General features: G+C 46.1%; 1 protein-coding gene across 9 annotated transcripts in view; it reads left to right on the top strand.

The window, feature by feature from the left end:
• The window catches only part of LOC148118970 (histone acetyltransferase p300-like), a 95316-nt gene that overhangs the window by 7707 nt on the left and 74283 nt on the right, over nt 1–13326 (top strand). For 3 of the 9 annotated variants that reach the window (XR_015735655.1, XR_015735648.1, XR_015735650.1), the window contains 6 exons: nt 209–574; nt 1807–1939; nt 2130–3113; nt 3243–5731; nt 6325–6396; nt 6734–9739. The exons of 1 other annotated variant lie outside the window; for it this stretch is intronic. The gene's annotated coding sequence lies outside the window, so the exon portion shown is untranslated. Of the gene's footprint in view, nt 1–208; nt 575–1806; nt 1940–2129; nt 3114–3242; nt 5732–6324; nt 6397–6733; nt 9740–13326 lie in introns of those variants that run through there. 5 more of the 9 variants (XR_015735654.1, XR_015735653.1, XR_015735651.1 and 2 more) reach the window with 5 other exon arrangements.

Genomic DNA, 13326 nt, shown 5'->3' with positions numbered 1-13326 from the left:
CATGACGGCACTCCACGGTGTTCACTGTCTTGTAGAATCACATGAAATCAGAAAATATAAATTTTATAGCTGTGCTCATTGTAGAAGATCGCAGAGTTCTTTCTTTGCCTTCAATTCTACAGAATTTAAAAGAGAGCTTTAGCTATTTCTGCAGAAATATTCATTAGAAATTAAGAATAGTTTTGAGTCATATGTGTTTTTGTGGCAGAAGTGAGCATCCGTACTTTGACCCTGAACTCCCCACCAACCACCTCTGGAGTCTCCTTACCTGCAACAGCACTGCCCTCTGGATCATACGACCCACCGCCATGCAGTTTCAAGGAACACCTGCCCTGTGAGTGCCTCCTTGTTCAAAGGCTGGCAGAAGTCAAGTCTGAAAAAGGCACATCTACTCTGAACCCGGATGGCCAAGGGGAGCAGAACAACATGGCGGCTGGACCCTCTCTGGACCTCATAGACCATGAGTCTGTGCTAGGTCGGCTCTGACACACAGCACGTCTTCATGCTCATCACGTGTGCTGCTCTTGCCCAGAGGGGAAGATACTTAAAAACATCAACTGAGAACAAAATGATGGTTAGTGCGTGTGAATGAAGGTCACGGATAGGGATGATTGTCTCTAAAACACAATTCCTCTGGCTCCCAACCTGAGCAAGATAACAAACCTTTAAAAAATAGATACTTCTCTGTTCTGTTTTTCTTCGTTTATTTTCTTTTATTTTTTTAAAAGCATTTCTTTTGCATATGGAGTCCCTAAAGGGGAGAGGCTGAGCATACTGAGATGGGGTTGGTGCAACACTTGGTGTGTGACTTACCCTGGGACCCAGGGTCAGTAGTTTGAGTCCTGGGACAGTAGGGTGACATGGTGCTGGGAGAAGTAGGCTGAGGCTGAGGGAGGTGGGGCTTGGGGTATCTGTTGAGCAGGGGGAATGGATGGAGTAGTAGGAATTGGGGGTGGCAGGTCCTGCTGTTGTCTCGCCAATCCAGGCCTTTGCATGCTGGCCTCCTCCTGTGGAGCATCTGAGCCTGTGGGAGGCAGTGCTGGGGGGGAAAAACAAACTAAAGTCAACTCTGCAAGACTGGATTTTACTACTGCAGTAGTAGAAATGGCAATGAAGTTTCAGAGGAAAACAGACACAGCAGCTAGATGGCCAATATCCAAATTTTCCAAAGGCCAGTGCAGTACCAGATGCCCCAGATGATGCCCTTGTATCATGGATCCTGTCAGACAAGGCTTCCCCAGCATCTCAAAGCCGGCCTCTGTCAACAGGACAGACTTGCACACAGGATTCAGGCTCAGTCCACTGTGATCTCTCCATTGTCTCCAAACTGCTTTCTGACTGTCTTAGGAAGAACTGCAGGAAGCATAAAAACAGTGGGGGAAGGGAGTAATGGGGGAGGACCAGGGGAAAGGGAGGTGGAGAGATAAAGAGGAAATGAGAGGACCTGTAGAGAGAGGGCTAGAGTCTGTCCTGAGGAGCTGACCTGGAAATGAATCAGGAGAAAAGGAGGTTTTGCTGGGCAGGGGTCTTGAAGAAGTGAGACCAGGAACAAATGTCTCCTGCAGAGCAGAGTGGGAACTCTGGTTTCTTGCCAGTGATGATGAGAAAGTCTCTGCTCTGAAGGTTTCTGGCTTGTGTCAAGGTTGATAAGTGTGAGATGATCTTGGAAAGGCCTTCTTGACTGGGTCTACTGATGAAGGGTTTCTCGGGACAGAAGAGTGCTCCATCATAATTGGAGTCCTCCCCCGGTCCTGTCTGACATGGCCTATGGCAGTTCTGATGACATCTGTGTCTTTGTCCTCACAGGCTCCTTCATCCAGGCTTTCAATGTTGCCTCCCATCGTCTGATCCAAGAATCTGGCATCATTTTCCCTTCTCACAGGGATTTATAACTTACATTAGACCTCACATTACCGTTGTTCTGCTCCAACGTGGGAATGTAAGTATGTCTTCCCAGGCCTGATGTTGAGTTCTGCCTACACAAGGCCAGCAGCCTGGGGTCTTCTCTATGACCAATGCCCACCATACGGCCATGTGTACAAGGAAACCTTGGTCGTCATGGAGCTCCTGGTGACAGCCAGCGGTGCAGTGTGAACACTGGTGAGTGTGGGGTTTGAACTGTTTTCCAGGACACCTTCCAGGTAGGGAGCAGCTCACTGGGTTGCCAAGGGGAACCGAACTCAACAGGTAATCCAGGGCCCTACCTGTGCACATCATCCCCTGAAGGTAAGACTGAGTGCAGTGAGTATCTGTGTGTGGTAGAAGAGGAGTTTCTGAAGCCTGGTCCTGATGTCGTGAAGAAAAGAATCCCATGAATTGGCCTCTGCCAGACCCAACACAGAGGGAAAGTTACCAGTGACTCTCTTGACTGAAGAGCAATGGGAGGCTGAGAGACTGCGGAGGTGTGGCAAGGGAGGAACCATCTTCTCTTTTGTACTTGGCATTCGGCTTCCATCCTGACCATCTGAACTTTTATCTAACACTGGTACATATTGAAGGTTTGACCTGATCTTCATCCAGAAGGACAACAGCCAGCTTGTGCGGTCACATACTTTCTAGAACCCTGACCATCTGGTGAGTCCCACATACACAGAACAAGAAACCCCTTGCTTAGGGAGTGATAGCTACTTTTAGTTTCTGAGCAACAACTGGGGTCAGGTGTTGTTTCTGTTGCTTATCAGTGAAGCCAGGACTGCGAAATGGTTGAGTGTTCTGTTGAATTCTGAAAATTAGATAGGGAAATTTCCTGAATCCACATTTTATATTTTATGTTTTGCGACTGGATCTCACTTATAGCCCTGTCTAACTGAGACTCTCTCTGTAGAGCATACAGATCTCAAACCCATAGAGATTGACCATGCACCCCTGCATCCTGAGTGCTGCAATTACAGATGTACACTGCCATGCCTGGCTTCATCAGCTGTATGGCGTCAATGGTAAGTTCCTCCAAACAGTTCATGCAGAATCGTAACAGTTCTGTGCTTTTTTCATCTTGACAGGGTCAGGACTGAACTGAATGTACTTTCATTCAGGATGGACTAGGAACAGGGGGCAAAGTCCAAACCTAACCTTCAGAATAGAAGTTTATGTCCAGCATGAACAGAAACTTGGAGGTAAGGAGTGCCGTCAGGAGTTCTTGTGTGGACACAAGGCAGTGGGCTGGGGACATCTGCCATTGCTGACACATCCTTGGAATCAAGGCACAGAGTATTAAAGCCTATGCACCAACCGTGTTTTCACAGAATCCCCACCTGAAATCTTAGCACAAGTCATTTGACTTCATACTGACCAATCAGCAGAGTCCAGATAGGTTTCCTGGTGTGATTGACTGAGTTCTTTCCATTTGTGCCATGAGAAGAAGGCTGAGGACTCAAGGTTTGTCACTGAGACACTGGGCTCCTGTCTTGGGATTTGAAGTCAGAGCTTTCACTCTAAGGACACCAGTGCTAGAGGCAGCACACGAAGCCACAATTTCTAGGTAGGAGCTTCCAGCCCTCCTCATCAAACACACAGAGTCCACTTGGCTGCTGGTTGCCATGGCTAGACTTGCTCATGGATGCCTCAGTGATTTATTTACTGGGTTTGTGTTGTTTTTGGGCATTGAACCTTCTTCACACTTGCTGGCTAGTGGGGTTCCCAGAGCTGCCGGAGTCCTGATACTGAACCAACTAGGACTCTGCAGCACACGCTGGACTCTCCGTGAGGGTAGAGGTGATCATTCCCCTCCCCAGGACACTGTGGACCATCCCTGGGGACCACTGTCCTGCTCCATTTCCTCAGTGTTCTGTCATTCATGTTTTGGCTCCTGCAGACCTCCAGATTTTCCATATGACAGAGGAGAGACCTCTTTGGCATTTGGGACTTGCTTTTTACACATAATACAGTCATATTAAGACACACATCAATTCTGGAAAATGTCAAAATTTCACTCTTGCTATGCTCTTTCCCCATATCTTCAGATAGTTACGTCTTGAATTTTTTTATTTCATCAATTTTTCATACTTGAAACTGTCATCTGTCTTTTGCAATTGGCTCATTAACTCGATTACCTATGTCGATATGTAAATTTCCAAATCTGACATCAAAATCTCCAGTCCCACAGTTCTCCCTGCTCCTAAGTAAAGTGACATAGTTGAGCTGGAGAAGGTGACCAGAGGATGAGAGACAGAGGTTGCAGAGAGAGCAGGAAAAGGTTGCAGAGGGAAGAATGTGGATGGGGTGGAAGAGACAGAGGGAAGGAGCCAAGGGGAGAGGGAAGCTCAGTGGGTAAGGAGAGTGGAGACTGAGTGCTGCTCGTTTCAGATTCCCTCAGAGCCCCTCCCACGGGTCCTTCCTGTTTAAAGTGATGAGCTCTGTACATCAGGAGACACCGGGTGGAGATTGCAAATGTGGCCTGAGACAGCAGAAGTAGGAGCTCTGTGGGAATTCCAGATGACAGGGTGCCCACTTACCCAGCAGAAATGGTCTCTGTCCAGCAGAAGAGGAGGTCAGCCATCTACCACAGGTTACTTCCCAGGACACCATGGTTTTCAAGGGAATATGGTACAGGGCTGGCCTTTCCCAGCATCCTTGTCTGAGGTGGTCTTTAGTCAATACCATGTCCAAGTTGCCCATGAATGTACAGACCCTGTGGAGCAGTCTACAGAGAAATATTTCAACAGAACTCATATATCAGTGTGCTCCTTCAGGTTTCTGGTTCTAGTGAAATGTTTCCCCAGATAAAAGCAAGGGAGCTCCTTCTCCTTCTTCATCTACCTCTGCTCCCTGAGGTTTTATTTTCCTCCTTTTTATCCCTGTGTCCTGCCCATCAGAGAAGACACATTCACACTGTGTGCGGCTCTGGTTACTGTGTCTCTGAAGGGGCCTCACTGTAGGGAGTTTTATCAGAACTGTACTTTTCTCCTGACAGGAAAGTGACAGCCACCTGGAGGGAAATGGGCATCACTTTGAAATGTTGTAACTTTGTTCTGCTTTGGAAGTGAGTTGGGCTTATCTAGCCTAGGATATAGGGGCCATAGGTGGGACAAGCGTTCTTACACCTATTTTACACCCAGGTCCCACTGGTCACAGGAATCAGGCCTAGACAGCCTTGAAAACCACAGAGGTAGGACTTTGAGCTCAGCTGTCTGCTTGGCTGTCCTGCTGGGCTAATTGTTTAAGTGTTGTCGGGTGCATGTGGCAGGCAGATCGCTGATCCATGCACTGAAGGATGGCCATTCTGATGGGGTTGAGTGCCAAGGCTCATCTGTGGGCAGCACATGGCTGAAGGCATCACAGAGACCACGATAGACCAGCCTGTGGTAGTTGAGATGTGTTTGGTTTCTGGTCTAAACTTGACTCTGCCTTATGGGTTAGGAAGCTTGAGGCTGGCCAGGTGGGCTTCCCTCAATCCGAAGGGAAAGTGGTCATTGAACTTGTGTTACAGAGGACGAGAAAGAGAATGAGAAACAAGACTCAAGGCATGGTTTCAGAGGGATGTTGAGAAAACTTGGTGTAGGTAGCACATCTCTCCCCTCTGATCTTAACATCACTGGGGAGGGACAGTTTGAAACAAAGAAGGTGAACATCTTCTCACACAAGGAGATTATAATAACTACAGCACACGATACAGATGGCATTCACTCTGCTACTCCCCAGTGACTTTGTCTATGTTGGGCTCCACAGCCAGGAGCATGATGAAATGGAGCTGCTTCCTCCTCTGCGGTTGGCTGATCAGTGAGTGACCACTAAGGCAAGTCAGTCCTGATGTACTCTACTGTCACCAGTGCCTAGGCAAGGGACACTTGGGGACTGTGACCAGGTCATGGAATCTCAGAAGAGACAACCCAAGTGGACCAGGGGCCCCAAGCTCATGTGATAGTCTCTAACAATGTGAATCTCAGAATGCAGATACGATATCCAAGAGGCCCAGTGAGTGTAATGTGCACATTTTATCGCTGGCCACTAGAGGGAGCCTGTTGTGGCCTTTAGACTGTTTACCTGAGCTCAGTCAGCTTCTGATCAGGCTCACACATTTAACATCCTCCTTCCTCACTGTCTCCCTGATGGAGGCAGCAGAAAGAGGTGCAGTCAACACCAGCTATTTGTACCCAGATCTCTACACACACTACCCCAACGTTGCTCAGTACTGTTTCCCTCGCAGTGGGGGAAAACTGAGTCCCAGAGATGCTCAGAAAGCTTGCTCTTTGAACAGAGCATGACTGGTTGGATCCCTGTTTAAATTCCTTGTTCCCAGATACGATGACCATTGTGGTAGCAGCCTGGGTCCCTTGTAGTCTCAGAGGTCAACCCCAGAACTCTCATTGACCACCCTTCTCTCCTCAGATTTCCAGGTTCTGTTGGACATGCTCTGGGACAAAGCTCACTGTCACCGTATGTGCATCCTGTGTTGTCTAGGCAAGTGTTGAATGAGATGGGGTGCAGTTAGCACAGTGCCCAGATACAGATGTGTTGGTGGGAACCTGTTCTCCTCCCTGACCCTAGAGCCTTTTCACAGGACAGGAGCAGGGAAGCCAGAAGAAACCAATCCCTGCAAGCAGAGCTTCCTGAGGAGTCCGTACTGAGTTCTCCTTTAGGAAGGTCACATAAGAAAATGGACATTGACCCTGTCACCTTAGGTCCCAAATACCACCAAAAAGAAAGCTGCACTTTCCCAAAGGCCACAGGATAAGGACTGGTGAATGAATCTTTCTGCCTGCCTCATCATTAGTCTAAAATAAGGCTTCTCTCATAGGTGCCGGGCCACAAACTGAATCACGGACCCCTAAATTCCTGACTGAGGATGTGCACACATTAGTGACCTTGAATGTGGAGTCTGTCTTCACCTCTACGTCTCCTGGAAGATGAACATGCCATTGCTGAGCTCTTGAGGATCTTAGAGGCTCCACTGGACGTTGTGAGGACACTCTGGAGGACAAAGAAATGGTTGCTCTTCTACCTTCCAACTACAGACAATCACCCAAATTACTGACAAGATCTGGGGAATCTATCAGAAGGGCCCCTTGGGAAAGTCTCCCAGTGTTTAGATATTGTTGTATCCCTGCCCAACTTAGACCCCTCTGCATTTTGATAGTGCAAAGTGACTTGTGCCTCTTTGTCCTGTCAGATAACCCAGAAAACCTGTGTGAGCAGGCTAAGAAAGGATCTCAGAAGGGCTTTGAGTAATGAATGTGTTTCTCTTTCTGACTGGATCTCCCAAGAAGGGAGCTCTGCCAGCTGTCAGATCCTGCTGAAAAACCCTCCCCCCCCAACACAACCTCAAATACATTCCTAAATATTGGTCCATGAAGAAGCTCCCACTCAACCACATACTAGCTGCTAGGTATCAGGTCCTGCTGAGCAATTGAGTCTCCACACCTCATATTTATACAAGGCATGGACCTTGAATGACACTCATTTAACCCCACTAAGTGCTAGTTATTGGGCCATGGCTGATGATCTCCCACTCTGTCCAAAACACACTGCTATTGTTTGGTACCCACAGGAAACCATCACACCACACAAGTGACATTCTCCAGGGTTAATTATCAGGCCCTGTGATATCTCATGACATCAACTCATACAAATTTTAGGATATCAAACCTTGGTTTCCAAACACTCAGGCCATGATATGATAACTCCTATAATGGTAGCTGAAGGCCCTTGAAACACACACATCACCCTGCAGCAGCCTCAAATGTATTTCTAGGTCTATATCCCTAGTACCCCTGGATATCAGACCATCCACTGCCAATCTAGTATATTAACAGGCCTGGAAGGACACTAATTCACCCCATCAGGAAACATATTTACCAGGTATGGGGAGCTGCTAGAGACCCCGTTCTACTGCTCCTCACTGATATGCATTCTTATTCTTCAGGCCTCTTGGACACCCTACCACCACAATGCCAAAGACACAGGGCAAGGTTTCAGGTCCTGCTAGGTAAACCCTACCTGACAGACAACATTCTTCTAACAAAGCTGGATATCAGGTCTCCCTAGGAATCCCCCACCTACAGTTAACCCCCTCCAATGGGGATTACTTGTTAGGTCCTGCCAGGGACTCCCTTAAGTATAGTCAAACACCCTACATATAAACTGATATACATAGGACTACGCGTCATGTTCTTTGATTCCCTCTGTTAACATCGAAGTCCCCTGATGTACAGTTAGTGTCAGGATCTGCTAGGTATACCTCCTAATAGAGTCTCATGCACATGACTGTGTGTCAGGTCCTCCGAAAGACCTCCACTAAAGGAAAACTTCAAATACACATGCATGGCAAGGTGTCCTGTCATGCTAAGAGTCTCCTCCCCTATAGCCAATTACACCCATAAACATAAGGATGGTGTTTGATAGCTGGCACCTACCTTAACCTCCCTTACATGTAAACCCTACTCTCTCTCTCTCTCTCTCTCTCTCTCTCTCTCTCTCTCTCTCTCTCTCTCTGAAACACACACAAAAAAGAGATTTAGAGAGAGAAGGAGAAAGGAGAGGTGAGAGAACAGTAAGAGGGGAAGAGAGAGAGAGACAGCGATAGAAACAAAACTAGGCTCAAGTCCTTGATGGTATCCCCACACTTACCTCAAAAGTCCCACCCACGTATGCTTTCTTGTCCTGATAGTAATGCTGACGTCTACAGTCAATGACAGAACACAGGGTGGGTGTCATGTCACGCCAGCTGTTCCTTCTGTCACAGCCTTTGCTCCATCTGCACATTGATCTTAGATCATGCTAGATGTGCACTAACTTACAATCAAAATTCCAAGACACACAAACACATACATGCACACATGTGTGCTTGGCTATGTAGCAGGTTGTCTATCTTGTTCACTCAGGAACAGATGAAGCCTCACCAATCCACCCATGGCTATATCTTACATCCTTCTAGTCCCTTCAGTCAAATCCACAGACTCGTCTTTTCATGTAGGCTTTCTACGTATCAACTCCTCCATAGCCAAATCCCCATACACACACACACGCACACACACACACACACACACACACACACACACACACACACACCATCGTGTCTAAGTGTCATTGCCTGAAATGTATCACCATCCATTTTTGATTTTCAAGACAGGGTTTCTCTGTAGCTTTGGAGCCTGTCCTGGCCTCGAATTCACACAGATCTGCCTACCTCTGCCTTCTGAGTGCTAGGACTAAAGGTGTGTGCCATCACCACATGGTAGGTATCCCCATAGTTAAATTGAAATATCACTCCCAAAATATAAACACATGGATATACGTCAGGTCCTTCTATGAATCCTTACTACTATAGCCAATGCCAAATGTACAGGGCTAGATGTCAGGTCCTGCTAAGTCCTCCCTCCCCCGCAACCAACCCTCCTCTGACACAGCTGTGTAGCATGTCCTCCATTAGAGCCCTACTTTACAGATAAAGCCACATGCACAGGGCTAGGTCTTTCATATACTATGTCACAGCCAAACTTACCATACACAGCACCCCCGTATTCATTCATATAGTCCAAGGTCAGGTTCCTGTATTATCTGTTTACATACAACTACATATACATACATGGTTAGGTCAGGTCCTGCTATGTAACTCCTTCCAACAGCAAAATGCCAGGTTCACACACACAAACACATAGACACATGTATGTACACATGTGAACTAGCAAGTAATCATGCATTCAGGTCTGAATGAACCTTATCCATGCTTCGAGGTGCCAATAGATTTCTCCTAATCTATTTCTAATAATTTCTAATAATTTAATAATAAATCTAATAATTTCTCCTTTGGTGTAGTCTTACTCTTGAGGTCTGGGGTACCTGGAAGGACTAGACACCTGGCAATGGGTGTGTGACTCTAGAAGAGTAGATTCTCTCAGGCCTGACTCCTGAGAATCCATGTATGTGTGATTGCTTAGGCTCTAAGTGTGGGACTACATTGCTACACCTGCTGCCTAACCGTGTGCAGAGTTTGGGTTCTAAGGGAATGAGAAATATATCAGGACCTGACACATAACTGTGTGTGTGGATAAGGACAGGGGTGCTTTACCTATAGGGTACCGAAAATAGCAGTTCTTAACACCTACCGTACAGCTAAAGCCCCTTGTACGCTTACGTGGCTAGTTGTCAGGTCCTGCTAAAATACTCCTCCTTGGAGTGCTACACCTAGGCATGCCTCCTACAGTCTATGGCTTCCATACATGCCTAGGTCATGTCCACCTCATTTATTCTTCGTGTAAAGCAAATCTCCAAACATGCATGTAAGACAGGCATCACATCATACTAGGTGTCTCTGCCCCTACATCCACTGTCACAGATACACATAGGCTGTGATTGCTGTCCCTGACCTTGTACTCAAAACCAACTCTCTACCTTCTTCTCTTCTCTTCTCTTCTCTTCTCTTCTCTTCTCTTCTCTTCTCTTCTCTTCTCTTCTCTTCTCTTCTCTTCTCTTCTCTCTCTTCTCTTCTCTTCTCTTCTCTTCTCTTCTCTTCTCTTCTCTTCTCTCCTTCCTCTCTCTCTCTCTCTCTCTCTCTCTCTCTCTCTCTCTCTCTCTCTCTCTTTCTCTCTCTCTTTCTCTCTCTAGGACCCTGGTCCCTTTGTTAATTCTGTACCATATACCCAAAGGCAGACACCTCTTACACATAAAGCCCTGCTAGGTAACACACACCCTCTAGGCAAACTATCTCATACACATAAACAACTAAATGTCCGGTTCTTCTAGACATTGCCTCCCCACAGCAAAGCCTCTAATGCACACACAGGGCTATGTTTCAACTCCTGGTGATTATGATCTTGTCCACAGCCAAAGCTACACATGGAAGATAGATGTCACTTCCTGTTGGCCTCCCTTCCTTCCCCGCTGCTCTTTGATCTTCTGTTTTATTCTCACTTTAGAAGTTTTTGAAACAGAAACACCAGATGGAGAAAGTTCCTGCCATAACTCTCTCGGGATTTAGCATCTGTCACTTGATATCTTTCCCACAGAGATCCATTTACACAGATAGATGACTTTAAAACACAGAGGGTTAATTGCTGAGCATTTGAAACTGGGTTTGGGGTTTTGAAGCTGCTGGCAGATTACAGCACCATTTCTTAGTAATGACTGCTATTGGAGATTCAGGCCCACTGTGGGTGTCTCCTCCCCTGTAAGTTGTCTTGAATTATGTAAGAAAACAAACTGAGGCAGCCATGAAGAGTGAGCCAGTAACCATCTGTCATCTGCTCTTGAGTGAGTTCCTACCCTAACTTCCCTAATGATGGCCTTGAGCAGGACACAAGAGGAAAAAAAACCTTCCCTACCAGTGGGTTTTGTCATGATTTCTATCAGCAATAGAGAATACTATAGTGGTATATTATTTGTGTTTTAATAAATAATGCTTACCTGAAGATTAGAGGGCAAAGCAGCCACAGTCGTTAGCGATATAAGCCAGGCAGTGGTGTTCCACACCTTTAGTCTTTAGTCCCAGGAGATGGGAGACAGAGTCCGAAGAATCTCTGTGATTTCAAGACCACCCTGGGCTACATAAGATTGAAATTGTTTGAGAGAGAGAGAGAGAGAGAGAGAGAGAGAGGAGAGAGAGAGAGAGACAGAGAGACAGAGAGACAGAGAGACAGAGAGACAGAGAGACAGAGAGAGCTAACACATAGGTCATCCCAGTGCTTGGGCTCACACTCCTTTAATCCCAACACTAGGGAGGTGGAGACAGAAGCAATATGGATGGGAAAGGAATATAAAGGGGAAGAGACCAGAACTCAGTGGAGTGTGGAGTCTGAGGTTGGTGGAGAGCGTTGCAGGATCCCCCTTTGTTTGTCTGGCCCTTGGTAGAGGTAAGATCTCTCCAGTGGACAGGGTTTCTCTGTGGCTTTGGAGCCTGTCCTGAAACTAGCTCTAGTAGACCAGGTTGGCCTCAAACTCACAGAGATCCACCTGCCTCTGCCTCCCGAGTGCTCGGATTAAAGGCATGCACTGCCACCACCTGACTGGATTTTTATTATTCATACCATATTGTATACTTGGACTGTATCCCAGGACTTGTTCTCAGACCTGGGGACTTCCTGGCTGTACCACCTGAGTGTTGGGATACTTGTGCACACCGTAACACTATAGGAACAAACAGCAGTTTTCAGAGTGGGTAGATGCATGGAGAAAAACCAATCAAGGCCCAGGAAAATACACTTCCATGGGTGAGGATAATTTTAATGATTCTAATTGGAAAAAGTATCTCGAGCAGGTGGATTTTTGAAATCATACTAAATGAGAGTAGGAAAAACAACAACAAGAAGAAAATAAATGTGTCCATGGATGTATACAAGCATGTTGAAAGGAATCTGCATTTATTTTAACATGTTGAGGCCTCATCAGAGGATACAAACAGAAGAGTACAATCAGCTGACTTTATCTGACCTGAGCAAGTTAAATAGGGGACATGAGAGCAGCATCAGTGATTGCAGGAACATCAATTTAGCAGGCCAGCAGAACTGTGCCAACATCAAGGATGGTTCAATCCCTAGATCAATGCCTTAGCGAATTACCCATGGCACCGTGTGCATAGTTGGTCATGAGGTCAGAATATATGTGAATACATAGGGCACAGAAGACAACCCTTGTAATACACATAACCTGGTTCATGTAATCAGAGGGTATGGGACATTCTGAACCCTGCCCAGCACACATCCCATTACAGTTCCTGAAGGCTGGATTGTGAGGTCAGAAGGGACACCACTGTTACTTCATCCAGCACCAGTCACCTATCCCATCTACAGTCCAGCCAACACCATGTGTCTCCACACCTGAGCTCAGGAAAAACACAGAGAAGCCAAGCAAAACCTAATGAGGAACAGCAAACACCAATCCAAACACTCCCTGCACACAAAGGCATCAGAAACACTTGACCAACAAACTCAGTTCAGAAGAGCACACCTTGTTACAAAAAGAGAAGTTACATAAAAAACCCAGGACAACATTGCTCTCCCCCAAATGGCCAATCCCATAGAAGTGGCAAACAGGAAAAGTGACATAAATAAGATTCAAAAGACAGTATTCCAAAGAATGATTTTGATTATGTTCAGATGAGTTCACCATTGGATTTATCAGGGTACAAATAATTTCCTGAATTAATTCAGAAAACAAAAAATTAAATCAGAGAGAAATTCAAGATTTGAAAATAGACCTTAATAGAGACACATGTAAAAAACTATCTTAGATCTTAAGGAATTAAATAATCCTCAAATTGAGAAATACATAAGTCTAACCAAAAGCACACTGGAAGCAGTAAACTTAACAGATGTTGTGTGAATACTGGGTTACAAGACAAGAGAAATTTAATTATACAAATACAAGCTCGGTGATAATTTAATTATGTTTTATTAT

Source organism: Myodes glareolus, chromosome 19 (assembly GCF_982192425.1).
Source record: "Myodes glareolus chromosome 19, mMyoGla1.1, whole genome shotgun sequence".
Classification (NCBI taxonomy): domain Eukaryota; kingdom Metazoa; phylum Chordata; class Mammalia; order Rodentia; family Cricetidae; genus Myodes; species Myodes glareolus.
The sequence above is the reverse complement of the archived record's forward strand: the minus strand, read 5'-3'. Positions and strand labels throughout refer to the sequence as shown.